At 41.9% G+C, this 12,931-nt stretch overlaps 1 long non-coding RNA gene across 1 annotated transcript in view; it reads left to right on the top strand.

Annotated features, from left to right (window-relative positions):
- The first annotated feature begins 4,654 nt into the window (after positions 1-4,654).
- The window catches only part of LOC106046254 (uncharacterized), a 237,577-nt gene continuing 229,300 nt past the window's right edge, over positions 4,655-12,931 (top strand). Inside the window, exons 1-3 of the long non-coding RNA XR_010826660.1 lie at positions 4,655-4,830; positions 5,423-5,599; positions 11,170-11,287. This is a non-coding gene — a long non-coding RNA (uncharacterized lncRNA). The remainder of the gene's footprint in view (positions 4,831-5,422; positions 5,600-11,169; positions 11,288-12,931) is intronic.

The following is a 12,931-nucleotide window of genomic DNA, read 5'->3' on the forward strand; positions in this document are numbered from 1 at the left end:
AGAAAGTCTGAAATAATGAAATATCTGCTGGAAAACCGATCGGTGCCTTTGTGCACTTAGGAGGATGACAAGCATTTGCAGCTTTGTAGCTGCCAAAGAGGCTTAGATTCCTAAATATTAAGTCTTTTTTAAAGCAATGATTGTTGGTTAATTCCCTCATTGGTTCTAAGACCAGGCCCAAGAGTTTGAGGCTGCACAATCACTTTCTTTAGACACTCTTTTAGTCTTATTAAAAGGCTTTCAGAGATGGAGAAATGGAGAATTTGTCATGTTGCTTGGTAATCTGTCTTGATGGAGATTTGCTCTCCCCAATAATAAAAAAAAAGCATCTCATTTCTAATTCTTCTGCCAGACACCAACTTTTTTAAATGAAGCAGAAAGACAGAAATAGCCTCAGTTTCTTCAGAGAGATCTTCGTGGTCCCCAGGAGGATGGAAGTCCCATTGCTGTGTCATGCTGTTTGTGCTGCACTGTTCAGGAGCTGCAGGGTTGGAAGCTGCTGGGCGATATTACCAATACAGAGCTGGAACAGGCAGACTCCTTCTTCTTTAGCTGTCTTAGAAAATGACTTCTGATTTTTTTTTTAATGTTAATTTTTTTTTTCTGTGGCTTGCTTCTTTTGTATTTGAGTAATTCCAGCCTTGCCATTTACTGAGAAGGTCTCTCTTCTAAATTTAGATGAGAATGTTACTTGCTTTTCTAAGACGTGTTAATATCCCTTAGGTTAAGAATAATTAGATGTTAATTTTCAGAACCTGAAAGGAAATTATACCCCTAATTCATCATTTAAAGTAAAATAGCTGCTTTAAAAGTCATACATAGCTACATTAAACAAAGGTCTAGCCATTTTTCTCCTAAACAAAAATTAACCTCAATACAAATTAAGATGATATGATTCTAGTTAGGTTAACAACACCAATTAGGCTAATGCATTTCTAAAGCTCCCAGAGTTTGTGGAATTCGAGAAGGCAGAAGATCAGCCACTGCAAAGCAGCGTACCTTCTCCAGCTACATTTTGCTTTGCTGGCTCTCACGCCTCCAGCATTAACGTGCCTACAGCAGCTGAAGCTGTGCCCCCTGCCATGGGGCTCACAAACTGCTCTTCCCCAAAATACTTTAGGAGCAGGGTTTCCTCCGTTGGTGTGAGCAAAATATCTGCAGGGATGGAGGAACCCTGGCCATATAAAGGGAAGGTAAGAATTTAGCCCTGTTAGCTCACTGCTGTGGTCAAGGTGAAGAGCTGATTTTGCCGTGTCAATCTTAACATTTCCTTGGTCTTCTCAGTTATTGGCAGGCATTTGCTCTTGATGTTTCTGAGGCTGACCTCCCCTCCTGCCTCCCATCCCTGAGAGCTGCCTGGCCGGCTCCAGCACCTCCCCAACCCACCACGACACCCCTGCAGCGACGGAGTGAACGGGGGTGAAATCCCTTCTTTACCAAGACAGGCACCTGGCAGTTGAACCATGAGGAAACTTTTCTCTGTAAGTGTTTAACATGGTAGCAATGTTACTCAGTTACACCAAATATTTTATTACTGTACAACTAGGATAAGAAATCAGCATAGTTCACAGGGTGCAAATACTGGGGGGCAATGGGATCCCATGGGTGCGTTCAGGATGAGCCTATACATGTCTATATTGGCCTGTACACGCCTCTGGAAGGCAGATTTTCCTCCCTGTATGTTGTCATTTCTGCTAGTGGGATCAGAAATCAATCCCGGTAGTGAAGTTCATGGCTCTGAACTGCCAGTGTTAAACCAGTAGCCCCACTGCAGACAGTGGAACATACAGCAGGGTAAAATAGGACAGCAAACAGACTGGGGGCAACTCCCTCTCTCCCCTGACCTTTTTCCCTGACTTCTGGAGTTACTGTAGCATCGCTTTCTCTTCCCACCTGTGCTGTCAGATCCTCTTCTTACCCCAACTTGCCTTTCAAACTTGCAGAGCTGAGCAGACCACAAGATGGCAAGGCTGTACCGAACATGCCCGGGACAAGTGCTGCGGATGCAACAGGTGTTTATTGGCCAATTTGATGTTTGCCACCTGCTTCAATAGATGCTGAATTGTATTTTTATACATAGCTTCTAGCAAAACAAATGTCCCCAGTATCCTGCCTGATGTGAACACTGGGTTCTGGAGCATTTAGGCATGATCCCTTTGCAGCACCAGGAAGGGGTATATGATTCTTATGAGTCCTCTGGAGCCTTTTAATATGCCCAGATCCATATGTAAATATAGCTTGAGATGAGATTTATATTCAGATATTTCCCGGTGAAGCCAGCAAACACTCCAGGCATGTTACAAATGATACGACAACCCAACCAAGCCTTGTAATTTAATTTAACTGCCTCTTTTGGGGTATGTGTCATGCATTCAGAATTAGAGAACTGAATTCCCAATCAAATGTTCTTTGGATATAACAACACAGTGAAAAGCATGGAAGTGCCTTAAAATAGCTTACTAACAACCACATGGAACCTATTCTTTTGGCAAAAGGAGGAGGCAATTTATAGGTCTGGACTTACTGCTCATAAATAAGTACGTTCCTTTTTCTTTGCATTGGCATGGTTTGGGCTTTTCAGATTTTCCCTGCACTTTATAAATTCTCATATAACTATTCAGACATTAGATGGGAATGCACAGGCATTTGACGAGGGGGAGGGCATGAATTTATCCCATTTGAACTGTCTGAAACAAGTTCTCTATTAACATTGCAATGAAATTCCTCCTGGGCTGGTTATTCTGAGTTTTCCTGCCGTGCCTATTCTGCTTGAAAACCCTGAGACAAAACAAGCTACTTGGTTTACTGAGCACGTTCTAAATATTATTTTCCTTAAGAGGAGTGGCAGCAAGTGAATTTAAGCAAACAGCAATTGCAGTTTGTTGCCTCCACATTTTGTGATGTTTGTTAGCATCAAAACGTCACATGCCTTTCTTGAGGTAGGTAAGTAGGAGCTTGATTCTGGAGCAGGGGAAAGACAGGCAGAACACCAGAAACAGTCTGGTGATTAAATGCAGCTGTCTCAGTACAGGACACCACACAGCAGTGCCTGAGTTAAGTACTGATAAAAACTGATTTAAGAGAGATTTTTCCTATGTAGAAAGTGATTTTGCTGTGATGGTGTTCTGAATGAGGACTACTGAAACTGGAAAAGAGTTGTTTTTTCAAAAGTCAAGATAAATATGATTAACAATACTGCTTGTAACCAGCAGATTTGGTTTGTCCTCCCTTTCACATATGCTCAAGGAAAGAAATTCTTTTGAAAACTAAGACTAACTGGTAATATTCTCCCTACCAGCCTCCTCCTCCACTACATCTCCGGATATAGCACCATTAGTTTGAGATTTTTATGACTCTCAAGGGAAACGCGGAACATTCCTGAAACTGAAGTAGCATTTTGGAATCCCTGAGCTGGAGTTCAGATAGCGTGGTCTCTCTCAAGGATAAATCATGGGAGCTGCCAACATATGGGATATTTGGTTTAAGAGGCATGGGGCCAATAAACTTCGATACTGTTACTTGATTCTCTAATAAATAGCAAATGTTTCATCTCAAGCTAGCTCAGTGTGATTTCCAGTAGCAATGTGATGATAAAGAGGTGTCACAACTAAGGATAGGTAGTGTTAATAAAAACCTAACATCATGAGCTAGCTTTTGCTGCCAGCTGCCTCCATCTCAGCAGCTGTAATGAGGAAAAAACTACCAGTGAGGGAGCAGACAGCAGCTCTTCAGCTTTGTGTCAACACCAAACAACACAGTGCGATCGTGAATTTTATTAAAATGGCTATTTAATTGTAAAAAAACAACCAACCAGTGAAACAAAAGAGCCTGGTATTGCAAACCCTTAGCTGGCCTAAAATACTGCAGTGGATTTCATGTCGTCCAAGTGGAATTTCTCCAGCTTTCGACTCTGTGGAGTTGGTCTGTTATGGTTAAAAACTCACGAGTATTTGAAATGTATTTATCGGAAGGGAGATGCTGCTCTAGCTAGGGAATGTGTTGCTGGGTTCATTCACTCCTCTTATTTATCATTACTGGGTAGGTTAACATGAAAACTGGACAGAAGGTGGGTTCAGCATTCAGCAGCATGGGTTGGGTTGTTATTTCCTAGCTGTCAGCTACCCTTTCCACCATAAGGGTTGTCATCTATAACATGGTGATGTCATGTCATCTATAACTAGATGTTTTCCTGGCCAACCCTGTTTTTATTGTGAGCTTAAGGCTGTATAACTGATGAAAAGTTGGGATTCGGAGGTTTTAGATCCTACTATTGGCATTACATACTGATATTCAGGAACGATATGGAGTCAGGTAGTGGTTGCTCTGTGTTATTGTTATTCAAATGTTGTATGTGCTAAGCAAGCCTCAAGCTTCCACAGATCCTTGAAGCAGGATAGTATTAATAGGGATTTCAGCTCAGATCAATTAATTCTACCAAAAAGCAGAGCACAGTAGTTTGGTGGAGGTGCCATGTGTCTGCACTCCACTGCTGGAAAAGTGTCATGTAAAAATCCTGTCTCCTTGGTCAGAGGTGGACTTGTCACTTGGTAAGAAGCAGCATGCAGCTGCAGAGCCCTGGTCTCCGCACCCTTGGGCAGCTCAACCAGTAGTGATCACCAGGATCAGCTGCTAAAAAGAGAATCAGGTGTGTGTTAGGGGGAAGGGGTGAAAAAAGCAGAGCCAGGCACACATGTGAGTGTGTGAATGTCCATAGCAAGGAAATGAGCAACAAACGGGCTGTTTAATGAAGCCCTCTAACACTTTCTTCCCTTTACTCTTCAATAGGTACATGAAGGTCTGAAGGAACAAGCTGAGGATCTACAAAATCAGGTATGTACACTTTCTTTTGGTAAACAAGTTAAGGGCAGGTTTTTCTGTTTGAGAAGAAAGGCATCTTATGTGGAGCTTAAGTTTCTAAAATAAACCTTTAGATTAGCTGATAACTTTTGACTTCTTGCGGGCTAGTTTGTCCTTTTTAGTCTTTAGCCAGCAGATCTATGGAGGGGAAATTAACTGGTATCCCAACATAGCATAAGGAAACTTAAATGCTATCTTGTCACTACCAATAATGTCACAGGGCTTTATTGTTGTGTTGCATTATCAGCCAAGTAGGGAATAAAACACGTAGGTCTGGAGAGTCATTCACTTGTGCTAACTTCTTATTTGCTGGGTTAAACTGTGATCAGTTTTATACCAAATGAAGCTAGTTGTGACCAAAACCTCAAGGCTTTGTCCAGAAAGTGATGTTATACCCTGTATGAAGAAAAGGATGTGTGTATACTGATCAGTAACAGAACACCCTCAGTTCAGCATTATAACAAAAGGGCTTTGTTTGACTCTCTCACTGTTCTTGGATCTGTAAAAGTTCACCTGCATTTCCTGCTAATTCTTCTAAAAACCAGTATTACTTCTCTGCATCCAGAGATTGCTTCTGAGAGCAAAGGAATGACTTTCAGGCTGTGATGCTGATGACTTCTGTGAGGTTTGGTTTGCATCAACTGGATCTTACAGTGTTCAAGACAAGGAGACAAAGGTGGTGGTCTGGTGAGCTGTCCTGCTGGGAATACTGGGACTCCGTGGTGACTGACTGCTCAATGTGGTAAGGAATGCTGGATCTGCTTCAATATATATTTTTAATTGGGTTGAAGGGAAACAAGATCAGCCCTTCACTTTTTTTCAAATATGGGAGGCATTCATTTTTTACTTCCCCTCCACTTTTGTGCCAAAATGTCAGGAAGAAAATGCAAAACAAAAAGAAAACATACCCAGAAAGCTTCTATCCATCATGAGCTGTGTTTTCTTGAAAACAGAACAGCACTTCAGTTATAACAAACCATAAAATCTAAAAGATGTGTTCTGGTGTGGAAGTGTGTTTGGGTACAATCCTCAGCTGAAATTGAATCCCGCTCCTTATTTGTTATGTCTCTTCTGTTGTGTACAAGCTAAGGTCCTGATTTCAGTTAAACTCTTAGAAATGTTTATGCAGAATTTATTACCCTTCTCTCCGATGCATTTTCTGCATGTTCTCCTTGCTTTGGGAGATGGACTGTGAGATTAACAGGGCCACTTCGAATTGTATCTGGGGATCTGTCCCTTACAGAGCTAATCATTACAGCGATAAGCTAAGCCAGCAGTGACAGATCACTGCTAGCCTTGTCCATATAGGTGCTCCAAATGCATTTGCTTCACACAAATGTCTCCTGGCCAAGTCTGGAGAACAGCATTATCTCAGGGAGAGAGCAGCCGTTCTCCAAAGCTGCTCAGTCAATTCTGCAGCTTCCTGATAACGATCAGCAGCTGGAAATTGCATTATGTGAGCTGGTGGATTAACGAATACCTGTTTGGCTCACTTACACTTTAATGAACAGTAAAAGAAGGTTCCTTTAAAACCTGATAGCATTAGGCCAAAACAATGTGTAAGAAAAAACCTGGATGTTTTCTTGCTGTTGCTTCTCCTGAGATTGCCAGCACAACGTGTCACTTACCATTGTAAAAGTGTTTGAACCCCAATAAAGCTGTTGACTGCTTTGACCTTTGCCTGCAGCTAGATAACAGGACAAAAGCTGCAGCGCTAAGATTTTTCTCCTGCAGCAGACGATGATTATAACTGTAGTAAAATTTCCCACTGGGTCTGCATCTTTATGAAGAAGACCCAGTCATTCTGGAGAGTATTAGCAGAATTTCTCTGGAAGATGAAGCAGCCCCCTGGCCTCACGGGTCCGTGGGTTATTAAATCCTGCATTCAGACTGAATAGACATTAAGTATAGTTTAACTTAATCTATTTCATAAACTTTAGCTTAACATGATTTCAAACTCAGTCCATAGTAGTCTCAGAAAGGGCCTTGAGCTGAATTTCCTGGCAGTGAAGTAGCTGTGCTGGCCCATGGTCAGGATTTGAGTGAAAGCTGTTCCTTTTCCCTTCACATTGAGGACAGGTGGAAGTAGCAGCCTCGTGGCTCTTTCTCACTGTGCCATTAGTGCTGTCCTACTGCAGGATTTTGGTCCTTATGAAAAAGGATGCAATGGGGGCAGTTTATTGATGGAACTGAGCGGACAGAAGCTGCTGAGAATCTAGCACGGACGTCCGAGGAACCGGAAAGGGGTAGGAAGTTTATCCCAGAAAAAGCACTGGCAGCATTTGCCAAACTCATGTAGCTGTAAAGAAAGGAAACAAATGCACCAACAGGTTTTATTTTTTTTCCTGACATACGTCAGCTTTTCAAAATCATTGATGGTATTTTATGAGGCTCAGCATTCCTGGGACAGTTGGGATATGTCACATCCATTGCACAGAGGGGAATTTAAACACAGTGCAAGTGCTCAGACGTGCTGAAGGTCAGAAAATCATGACCAAGTTAGGAAAATAAAATCCTCATCCAGTATGTCAGAAAACGTAATTCCTTCCTGTCCTCACCTGGCAGGTTTGCTGCCAGGTTCACAGCAAGGACGTGCGTTCTATAACAGAGGAGGAGCTGCAACCTCTCCACTAAGAAAGATTGACGTAGTCCTACGTAGTCTTATCTGAATTTATTTTATATGTACAAAAATATACACATTTCCTACAAAATTTTCCTACCATTGACTAAAAATAACTTCCTTTATCTGGCAGTAAAGGTACTGATCACAAAAGCATTCTGACGCTGTAAGCTGTTGTTTATAGCTGCGATATTTTCACATCCATCCATAAATATAAATGGGAATTCTGTAGAGCAATGTCTGCATCATTCAAGGGCCAAAATTTGGTCCCCAGTGAAGCTGAGGCTCTCCTACAATACAAAGTAATACAGGGCAAATGTTTATTTTATGCCAGAGGAAGAACAGGTCTGTAAAAGAAGCAGAAGAGCAATGGTTGTTGTTTTTTCCTCTTGCAGTTTTTCTCCTTAGTTTTCCTGAGACCTAGGGTGAAATTTTCAAAGGTTTCACCAGTGACAACTGCAGGCAGGGCTTTCAAAGTTCTTAGTGTATCAGCTGTTTTGGAAATCTCTTTCCTTCTCTGTTTTCCCTTTATAAATCATGGAAAATAGTCATTCAGCACTGTCTTTCCCAAAGAGGATTTACATTCTTGGGTTGACAGAGATTGTTCTGTTAGTGTTTGTTTATAAGGGATACAGCAAAATGGACTGGATTTCATCTGGGACCTGATGTTTTACTGTAAGCAAACTGAACAAGCATGGTAAGGACCAGTCTCCTTTCAAATTGTTTGGGAACTCTGACTTTTTACAGAAGAAACACAAGTGTTATTCCTTTATTTTCCTTGTACCTCACTCCCACTATAACCACTGAGATCAACAGAATCAGGAAGACTCTCTACCTGGTCCACCTGATCCTCTATTTGAGGGATTTGTGGTAAGAGAAAGGTCACATATAAATATTTAAATGTAAGAAAGAAAACCAGGCAAACAAAGCTGTAGCTCACATGTCACAAAGTGCACGTTCCCCCCCAATAATTTATTTGTTCACTGAGCAATATTTTATATACATTCATTTTTGTTCAAGGAAATGACCAGTATGACTGTTCAAACATGTTGCATAATAAACAGGCCTATAAAAACAGCATATAGAAAATTCAATGACATCAGAATACCAGAAAATGCAGTGCCCATTTCAAGAAATGTCTTTAGAAACCATTGGCAGCCAAATTTGTACAACATGCAGGCAAAATGCTGCTGCAGACAGAGGAGAAGTAAAACATTTTTTCTGCAACCAAAAGCTGGCTAAGCAAAAACGAACAAACAAAATAAAACCACACCAGCTTGCATACAGCTCCCACAGTTGTAACGTAAGTACGATCAGGTATTTAACATTATTCAGCAAAGGTATTGTACCACAAAACAATGATGCTGCGATTATTAGCTGAGTGGAATTGCTGTCTAAGTGGAAATCTGCTGAAATGCAGGCTGTATTTTTTTTCTTCAGAAAAATGACCAAGTTTTGACAGTAGAAATGCAGATCGATACAAGAAGGTCTTGTCATTTAGTCTGACATGTGGAAAATCAGTTTTGCTTTTCGGTGTAAACACTTGGGCATTTTGACTCTGAAAAAGATCCGAAGGTATCGTGATGCTGAAGGAGAGGAATTTTTCAGGCTGGATTTAAGCTCAGCTTAACAGATAGCAATCTACATTAACCGGCCCTTTGAGCATGTCGTGGAACTAAAAAACATGTTATTTTTTATATTTGCTCACAATACATGGCTCTCCTCTTTAGCAATTCATTTCCCCTTAGCTCATGCTTGCTACTTTTCTCCTTCTCTGCCAGTATGAGAAATATGCAGCATGTTCTGCGTAGAAGGCCTGACATTTTACTTGAATCCCGAATACAAATGCTTAATCTCCTCCTGGGAAATAAGTGATTCAATTACGTTTATCAAGCTGTGTGGAAGATCTTACTTTAATGCATCACAAACTCTCTTGTAGTGCCTCGGATTTTCATAATACTGTCGTACATTAAACAGTCTGCTTGTGAATGCCTTCAAGATGTGGGTGGTTGTGTTTCTGGATAGGGAAGATTTAGTTTGGTGCAGCGATAGGAAAAGACAGGATTAGTCTGGTCAAAGGGTCTGCCCTTCTCCCTGTCGTCTCGTTGTAATTAGGCAAGAAGCAGAGTAAATACCGGATGGGTTCATTCATAAAAGCGTTAGCTGGCTCCTGGGCTTCTTGGGAAACAACTTGAGGGCTGATATGGTGGTGAGAATAACGAGCTCCGAGCAGAAGGATGACTGGAAGTAGGCATGAGGAATGCAGATAGAGAGCAGGGAGCGCAAAGCCGCCTCCTTCCAGCAGCTCTCTCAGGAGCTCTGGGGGGCCTTTTGCTTCTAGCAAACAACGACACTGCCTGGGGAGGTCCCAGAAAGGCCTGGAGCTTCACGCAACGTCTCGCAGACTGGCTTGGCTTTGCTTTTTGGCACTGTTGATGGCAGCAATCATCCCGAAATAACTGGTGCCAACTGCCTGTCCTATTGAGTTGGTTTTCAGCATTGTTTTACTTATCCAGCCAATACTAAGACAGGAAGGAGGGTAAAGGCACCTCTGAATAGGATACTGAGTTAATTACCAAGCGTGGATTCAGTATGGGATGCCCGAAATCTTCCTTAAGGAATCACTGAGTCACTCTACCTCAGTAGCTTTATCTTACACCGGAGTTCTTAAAAATCCATTCAAACATCAACATCATTTAACGTGAGACCAACAGGCATGCCTAGGAAAAGCCGACTTCCACTTCAGTATAGCAATAAGAGCTTTTTTAACTGACTTCAATTTCTTTAAGGTACTACAGCCCCTGTTACCTTTCAGAAAATTGAAGAAGTCAAGAAGGGGAATTTTGCAGGGCTGAAGAAGCTTTGTGAATCTGTTTGCTGAATCTGAGTAGAAGAGCAAGAGATATTCCAATCTCTTTTCAATGCTGTGGCTTTTCAAGGCATTAAAGCCTGGCAAAGGGAAATATTTCTTTATACGATGTATAATTTATCCTTGGTCTTGGCAGTGTAGAAATCATAAAAATGAGGAGACATTTGGATAATGGGCAAACTTTACTGTATTTGGGACCTGAATAAGCTGAAGGAGTATGTGAAGCCTCAAAACCATAATACAGTAAGTCTAAATGAACACTGACTGTGGAAGCTGTATATACAATATACACAAACAGTATATATTGTATATAACCCTCAAAGATTTCCATCAGGACACATCAATTAACCGGTCAGTGTGGTTCAGTGGATGTGATGGAAGGAGAATCATGACACTCCAGTGATCTGACCACCTTGCCCTTGTTTTCTAAACTCCCTGACTCTCTTCTGTTCTGTATTCCTAGAGTAACCCACCCAACGGAGTCCTGATTGTAGAGAAATTTTACCTATGATGATAGGTAACGAGCCAGCGGGGAATCTCTTGTGCTTCTAGTGCTTTTTATACAGACCAACCTTCAGACTCTGGGGCTGTAGTTCTACCAGTGCCAAGTTCACTTTAAATACCAGAAAAATCTGTACTGTTTAAATATGCACTTATTTTCCCCTTCTAGAACTCCTTCTACAGCTATTGAAACTTGTCAGTCCAAATGTCCATCAAGATGACAAGTGCCTACGACCCTACTTGCGGGGAGGGAACCGAGCGGTTTTCATGCAGGAATTCTCGGAGTGACCCAGACAAATCGTGTGTTTGTTTTTGCTGGCAGATGTGACAGCAGCAGAGGTGTGGCTAGACCAGGCTCGCCTGATGCGGAGGTCCGAGTGCTTTCCAGCGTCACTGGACAAAAAGAGGTTCTTTACCGCGTTTGATGACAGACAAAAAGGGTAAAGATTGAGACCAAGACTTCGTTATTCTAACCTCTGCCTCTCCGAGGCAGGAGCTCTGCTCATGTCCCTGAAACCAGGCAGTGCCACCAGCACGCTGACTTCTGTAGCAGCAATATAATTTGAATCTGAAGCGAGCGTAAAGAAGTGCTCCACAATTAAAGGAGGAAGCCGTTTGTTCTAACCCATGGCTAGCTCCACAACAACCCTTTGCCTGACACCACGAAACCTCAGCAAATCTAAAATCACTGGAGAGCTGCTATGTAAAGTGCTCCAGAGGAGAGATGGCACGAGTGACCTTGTTGGTCCAAGCTATAAAATAGGTATACAAACGGGGTTAGACAGCAAGTGGCTGCAGCGGGGATACTAAATCTTCCTCTCTTTGCTCAATTTAATGGGTGTTTTCAAATGTTTCAGAGTTCAGGTTTTCTTCAAATAAGTGTCCCACGTATTTGAACCCCGTGAGACTGAAAACCTTGGCTACGAGTCTCATGTGACTTTCTTATGAGATTTCCAGCTTTTCTGCTTCTGGTCTTGGCTTGAAATACCATGAGAATATTTTTTCGTGGTATTTCAACACTCCTGGTTTCAAAACCTAGTCTTTATTGAAAAGCTTGAAGGGTGGGGTGGGTTTCTTGTTTAAAATAAAAACAGGATAATGCCACAGGCTTGCTGTCTGTGAATACCTGTTTTTGGAAATAAATAAGGCTTTGAGTCTAGGGATTGGATTAGAAGTCTTCTCTAATTTTAACCTGTTTGGGACATTCTGTAGCTTTCTTACCCAGCATTCATACGAGAGAACAAACATATTTGCTTAAGTCAATCAGCTGAGCTAGATAGTTCATTCGTCCAAGTAGAAGTGCTGGAAGGTGCCATTTACTGGCACACCAAACACAGCAAAACCTTAATGGGCTGAAAAACACTGTGCTTCCAAACTCAAGTCTCTTCTCCACGTCTGCAGGGCCACTGCAGGCTGGGCTGGGGGATATTAGCTCCATGTTCCCTGTGTGCTCATTAATTTGAAGGCTTGGGGAAGAAAGTCCTCTGCCTGATGTGACTTATTAGCACCTGAAAACACCTATGAGATGTTCATCTGAGGCAGCGAGTGCTGCAAGGAAAATGGACAGGCAGATATGGGAACTTCGTAGATTTTCTATTGTGTAATAGTATTACACAATAGTTTTAATGCACTGAGAACAGGGCCAAATGAAGGGGAAAACTCGCTAGCTTGCCCTGCATCTGTGAGCTGGTTACTTAAAACACAGGCTAAGGTCCATCTATGCTGTTCTTTCACCTTGAGCTCAACATTTATTTATGACGGGGGTGCATTGTTAGCTTCCTGGCCATGTAAAACAGGCTTTGTATCGATAAGAAGTGCATTTAGGCTCTGAGGTGGCTTCCTGCTTCCAGGATTGTGCAAAGCAACAGTATTACAAGCCTCTAAGAGTTGGATTTTACTTTTTGCAAATTTTCTGGTAGTGTTCTAGCTGCAAACGTGATTGCAGGAGGAAAGAAACCTCATTTGTACATAAATAAAACACGCAGAAGTCTGAAATTTTCTTGATGCTGGAGGCTTACTACTGAGTGAGGGATGAATAAACAATGATTCCTCATCAATATGACTGAGGTGTCCTTCCAAGGTCC

This window comes from Anser cygnoides, chromosome 26 (assembly GCF_040182565.1).
Source record: "Anser cygnoides isolate HZ-2024a breed goose chromosome 26, Taihu_goose_T2T_genome, whole genome shotgun sequence".
NCBI lineage: Eukaryota > Metazoa > Chordata > Aves > Anseriformes > Anatidae > Anser > Anser cygnoides.